The sequence below is a fragment of the Etheostoma spectabile genome, chromosome 16, assembly GCF_008692095.1.
Source record: "Etheostoma spectabile isolate EspeVRDwgs_2016 chromosome 16, UIUC_Espe_1.0, whole genome shotgun sequence".
Lineage (NCBI taxonomy): Eukaryota > Metazoa > Chordata > Actinopteri > Perciformes > Percidae > Etheostoma > Etheostoma spectabile.
Window position 1 is genome coordinate 28,069,013 of NC_045748.1, and position 7,340 is coordinate 28,076,352.

A 7,340-nucleotide genomic window follows, 5' to 3' on the forward strand; every position below is an offset into this window, starting at 1 on the left:
CTACACTAAAGAAGATCACACTGAAGCCAAACTACACTGAAAAAATTCTACACTGAAGAATATCTACCCAAAGGGCAATCTCACTGAAAACATATCTACCCCTGAAAAATCTACACTGAAAACATTCAACCCAAAGCAGATCTACCTGAAGACATACTACACTGAAAATATCTTTCACCCAAAGCCGATCTTCACTGAAACATTCTACCTGAAAACTTTCCCACCCAAAAACAGATCTAACTGAATACTACACCAAACATATCTACACAAAAAAACATATCTTAAAACTGAAGACATACTACCTAAAACTATTCACTAAAGACCCAAACTTCACTGAAGACCCGATCTACCCTTAAAACGATCTACCTAAAAACCCTATCTACACTAAAGACCCGATCTAAAATGAAGACAGACCCCACGAAGACATATTACACTGAAACATATCACACTGAAGACATATCTACCGGGAAGGGCATATTTTACACTAAGACAGATCTACACTGAAGACTATCCCCCCTGAAGCCTATCTACCCTAAAAACCCCTATCTACACTTAAAACATACAAAACTAAGACATACTACCCTAAAGAACCCTATCTAAACTAAAGACAGATTTTAACCCGAAGACAGATTTTACACTAAAAACAATCTACACTAAGACATACTACACTAAAAACAGATCTACACTGAAAAACCTACCCACCCTGAAGACATATCCCACAAATGAAGACATATCTACACTAAAGACCTATCTACACTGAAGACATTCCCCCCATAAAGCCCGATCTACCTGAAGACATACTACCCAAAGAAGATCTACACTAAAGAAGACTAACTAAAGAAAGATCTACCCTAAAACAGATCTACACTGAAGACAGATCTACACTGAAGACAGATCTACACTAAAGACAGATCTACACTGAAGACAGATCTACAGGCTATCATCCACACGCGAGTCATGGGGCGCTAGCCCCTGCACTGGTCGCGCTAACCGCGCTATGCCTGGGGGGGGCAGAGACAAGATGTGCTGGGTGTTGTGGATTGAGCTCGTCCTCATCTCCTGGTTGCAGACGATTCAGAGACCGTCCATGCACACAACGACTGGAACATTGTCCTTCAATGGAAATAATTTCCCACACTTTCAGATTACTTGAGGCTAGCAGTTAAAGAAGGGAGTTAGCCTTCCAATCCGAACCTCAGCCTGCTCAACTTGTGCAGAAACATTAAAATAGACATAACAAGCTTTTTTAATTGTTTTTGAAAACTAAACAACTATAAAAGTCACACTTACTTCCATTTTTATTGACTAAAAAGGGCTGTCCGAAGCGTGGGTGCATACTGCTAAATTCACTCATATTGCGATGAAATGACAGGGTCAAATGCTGGAGAGTTTAAAGGGGTTAAACGTTGAGGGGCGGGGTTAAACGTTTAACCCCGCCCCTCAACGTGTCTGCGGGTCTGCAGTCAGGGGCTTCTCAGTTAACGGCAGACTTGGTTTAGCCTGCCTATATGTACCGTAACTACCGGGATTTAATGTTAGAAAGGGGATGTCAGTGTGTACGGTACTGTCAGCTAACCTCATAGTAGACCGGTTTAAGATTAGACTGGTTTAAGATTAGACTGGTTTAAGATTAGACTGGTTTTAACTGGTTTTAGCCTGCCTATATGTACAGTAACTACTGGTATTTAATATTAGGGAGAGACTGTCAGTGTGTATGGTACTGTCAGTTAGCCTAGTATTAGACTGGTTTAATATTAGACTGGTTTAATATTAAACTGGTTTTAACTGGTTTTACGTTGCCTATATGTCCAGTAAATGGTTAATTATTATGAAGAGACTGTCAGGGTGTAAGGTACTGGCAGTTAGCCTCATATTAGACTGGTTTAAGATTAGACTGGTTTAATATTAGACTGGTTTTAACTGGTTTTAGCCTGCCTATATGTACAGTAACTACCGGTATTCAATATTATAAAGAGACTGTCAGTGTGTATGTTACTGTCAGTTAGCCTAGTATTAGACTGGTTTAAAATTAAACTGGTTCAATATTAAACTGGTTTTAGCCTGCCTATATGTACAGTAACTACTGGTATTTCTTATTAGGGAGAGACTGTCAGTGTGTATGGTACTGTCAGTTAGCCTAATATTAGATTAGACTGGTTTAATATTAGACTGGTTTAATATTAGACTGGTTTTAACTGGTTTTACGTTGCCTATATGTACAGTAAATGGTTAATTATTAGGAAGAGACTGCCAGTGGGTAAGGTACTGTCAGTTAACCTAATATTAGACTGGTTTTAACTGGTTTTAGGCTGCCTATATGTATGTATATACTATTTAATATTAGGGAGAGACTGTCAGTGTGAATGGCAGTCTACTGTCAGTTAGCCTAGTATAAGATTAGACTGGTTTTAACTGGTTTTAGGCTGCGGGTATATACAGTAAACTACTGGTATTTAATATTAGGAAGAGACTGTCATGGTACTGTCAGTTAGCCTAGTATTAGACTGGTTTAATATTGGACTGGTTTAATATTAGACTGGTTTTACGTTGCCTATATGTACAGTAAATGGTTAATTATTAGGAAGAGACTGCCAGTGGGTAAGGTACTGTCAGTTAACCTAATATTAGACTGGTTTTAACTGGTTTTAGGCTGCGGGTATATACAGTAAACTACTGGTATTTAATATTAGGAAGAGACTGTCATGGTACTGTCACTTAGCCTAGTATTAGACTGGTTTAATATTGGACTGGGTTAATATTAGACTGGGTTAATATTGGACTGGTTTTTACTGGTCTATTTGGGAACATAGTGGTAGATTTCGGGGGTGGATGCAGCCCAACATCAAGTTGCGTTGCTCCAAAAGTTGAATCCGTCTCAACTTTAATGGAGAACGGGAGGAAAAACAGAAAGGGACTACTTCAAATCCCCAGATTGGATAAATACTTTCCCAATCTACGGGTATCTGTGCTACTTCTGACCAGGAAATATGGGTTGTCCAACGATTTCAGACACAGGATATGACATGTTTAACGCCCCCCCCCATGTTAAAACAAAACCCACGGCTTTGCATGTGCACGCATGCTGATTTAAATACATTATTTACATCTGGCAGTTTGTATTTAAGCAGTTTTATTTTATTTTTTACAGGTGTGTTTTTTTTTTTTAAACGGACTAACCTGTCGTTTCTAAGTTCATTCGGTTCTTTCTTTCTCCGACCTAATTTCCCAAATCTTGTTACATAAAAGCATGAATTATTAGGTGTGCCCTGTAAGCCGGCTGCACACACACGCACACACACACACACACACACACACACACACACACACACACACACACACACACACACAACACACACACACACACAGCAACGCAAAACAGCCTGTGAGTGACCTCCAACCCCGAGTCAGGAGCATATTATCAACAACAACATCCACTTTAGGCCGTTCTGTCTCTCTGTCTTTCTGTCTGTCTGTCTTTCTGTCTTTCTTTCTGTCTGTCTGTCTTTCTGTCTGTCTGTCTTTCTGTCTGTCTTTCTGTCTGTCTTTTTTCTGTCTGTGTGTCTTTCTTTCTGTCTTTCTGTCTGTCTTTCTCTCTGTCTTTCTGTCTTTGTCTTTCTTTCTGTCTTTCTGTCTGTCTTTTGTTCTTTCTGTCTTTTTTTCTTTCTGTCTGTCTTTCGTTCTTTCTGTCTTTCTTTCTGTCTGTCTTTCTTTCTGTCTTTCTTTCTGTCTTTCTTTCTGTCTGTCTTTCGTTCTTTCTGTCTTTCTGTCTGTCTTTCTGTCTGTCTTTTGTTCTTTCTGTCTTTTTTTCTTTCTGTCTGTCTTTCTTTCTTTCTGTCTTTCTTTCTGTCTGTCTTTTTTTCTTTCTGTCTTTCTTTCTGTCTTTCTTTCTGTCTGTCTTTCTGTCTGTCTTTCGTTCTTTCTGTCTTTTTTTCTTTCTGTCTGTCTTTCGTTCTTTCTGTCTTTCTTTCTGTCTGTCTTTTGTTCTTTCTGTCTTTCTTTCTGTCTGTCTTTCTGTCTGTCTTTCGTTCTTTCTGTCTTTCTGTCTGTCTTTCTGTCTGTCTTTTTCTTTCTGTCATGCTTTCCTTGTGATTCAGGATTTTGGGTTTGAAGGACACGCAGAGGGAAGATTTAGACGAACAGGTGTGCAAACTGTATTTGGGCGGTTTTCACCCCGCGCCACGTCCCCGACGGTGGGACTGAAGTGTGTCTTGGCTCTCAGGAACCAGCTCCTCCTCTTCCTCCTCTTCCTCCTCTTCCTCCTCTTCCTCCCTCTATACTGCCCGGTGACAGCGATACCTCCAGCGGGGCTGCACCCGTATGGCTCCTGTTGAAAAGTGTGTCAGATTTCTTTAATATTATCTCCCTCCCGTCGGTTCGGGTTCGTAATCACGTTCCCGTTCCCGTTGACCGACTTCTTTTTGTCTCGTTTTTTTTGGTTTTGTTGCAGCTATTGTGTCGGCTCTTTAATCCTGTGATATGGATGCAGGGATCAGTCAGTCACGCTGCCAGTCTCCCAATCACAGCGCTCACTCACTCACTCGCTCTCTGGCTGCTATGTGTTTGTTGCCAACCACACAACACACACACACACACACACACACACACACACACACACCACACACCACACCACACACACACACACACACACACACACCAACACACGCAAAGACACACACACACATAGACACACACACACACGCACATACATACACAGCTCTCGTGTGCTTTTCCTTCCTCACTTGGAGAATTCTACACACACGCACAGACACACACACACACAGGCAAAGACACACACACACACACACACACATAGACATACACACACACAGACACAGCTCTCGTTGGCTTTCCCTTCCTCACTTGGAGAATTCTACACAACCACCACACGCACACACAGACACCACACGCACCAGACCCACCACACACACACACACACACACACACACACACACACACACAAGCACACACACACCCTAGATACAGCTCTTGTGTGCTTTCCCTTCCTCACTTGGAGAATTCTACACAAACACACACACGCACACACAGACACACACGCACAGACACACACGCACAGACACAGCTCTTGTGTGCCTTCCCTTCCTCACTTGGAGAATTCTACACAAACACACACACGCACACACAGACACACACGCACAGACACACACGCACAGACACACCACACACACACACACCACACACACACACACACACACACACAGACACACACACCCTCAGATACAGCTCTTGTGTGCTTTCCCTTCCTCACTTGGAGAATTCTACACACACACACACACACACACACCACACACACAGACCCGCATAGACACACACACACACACACACACACACACACACACACACGCAAAGACACACACCCACAGACACAGCTCTTGTGTGCTTTCCCTTCCTCGCTTGGAGAATTCCACACACACACACACACACGCAAAGACACACACCCACAGACACAGCTCTTGTGTGCTTTCCCTTCCTCGCTTGGAGAATTCCACACACACTCACTCACTCACTCACTCACTCACTCACTCACTCACTCACTCACTCACTCGCTTTTCCTCTTCCTACTCTGACACGCTGCTATGTCTTTGACACACATTTTGCCGGTTCCTGGGAAGTGCAGCTGTGATTTGCTGTTGCCACCTGACCTGTCACCCCAACACACACACACACACACACACACACACACACACACACACACACACACAGCAACAGTAGTACGCTTTCATTTCAGTGTTTAGACCGTGCACATGATTGTTTTTATTGCTTAAACTTGCTGTTTTTTTTATTATTTGTGCCGATAGAAACGGACCCCGTTGTGGGTTTGTGTTGCCCTCGGTGGCATTCAGTCATGAGGGACACACACACACACACACACACACACACACACACACACACACACACACACACACACACACACACACACCCTCTTTGTTGCTGTGTCAAACTGCTATTTATTTCACACATGCATACACACTCACAGAGAGCATGCATGACAGCTGCATCCTGTGCACACGCACTCATTTCTTTTTTCCACTCACTCTTTATTGCTTTGATTTCAATCCCTCACACACACACACATTCATACACACATGTATTTTCAGTGCTTTATGAGATAGTAAGATGCAGTGTGTGTGTGTGTGTGTGGGGGGGGGGGTGTTTGGGAAAGAGAGTAGGAGCGTGCCAGGTTGTGCGTGAGTGGAGTGGCGCTGATTGTGTGTATGTGTTGTGAGTCACTGGAGAGCATGGGGGTGTGTGTGTTGTGTGTGTGTGGTGTGTGTGTGTGTGGTGTGTGTGTGTGTGGTGTGTGTGTGTGTGTGTGTGTGTGTGTGTGTGTGTGTGTGTGTGTGTGTGTGTGTGTGTGTGTGTTTGCCTATTTGCGCCAAATCAAATTTTTGATGGTCACGATTCATGTTGTTGCTGACGTGGTTCCAGTCTTAAACCACTGCTCTAGTGTCATAGTGTCTCTCTGCTCATCATGGGGAAACACACACACACACACACACACACGGACACATGGGGACACACGGGGACACATGGGGACACATGGGGACACATTTACACAAACCCCACACGCACACACAGACAGTGTTTGGTGTTTTTCGCCCCCAACATCTCTTTCCAGGCAAGGTTAAGGTTAGCTGCCTGGAAGGAGACGTTTGAGGCAAAAAACACCATCTAGCAACACACACACACACACACACACACACACACACACATATACACATAAGCACAGACACACACACATATACACGGACACACACATATACACACACACACATATACACGGACACATATATACACATAAGCACAGACACACACACACACACACACATATACACGGACACACACATATACACACACACATACACACACACACACACATATACACGGACACACATATACACATGTACACGGACACACATATACACACACACACACACACACGGAAACACACACATACACGGACACACATATACATATACAGGGACACACACACAGATACACAAACACAAAAACCACACACAGACAAACACGCACACGGACACACACTCTCACACGGAAACATACACACACACCACACATACACACGGACAGACACACACATACGCGCACACACACACACACACACACACACAAACCCAGATGCGCACACGCTCACAGACACATGGGGACACATACACAAACCCCCCCCCCACACACACACACACACACACACTGTTGGACTAAAGCCTCCCTCCACGTCGACCGGGAGGTCTTGGGGGTGAGCACCAGGACCCCCCTGGGACCAGGTCTAAGTCCCCCATCGTCTGTAGTGGTGATCTGGT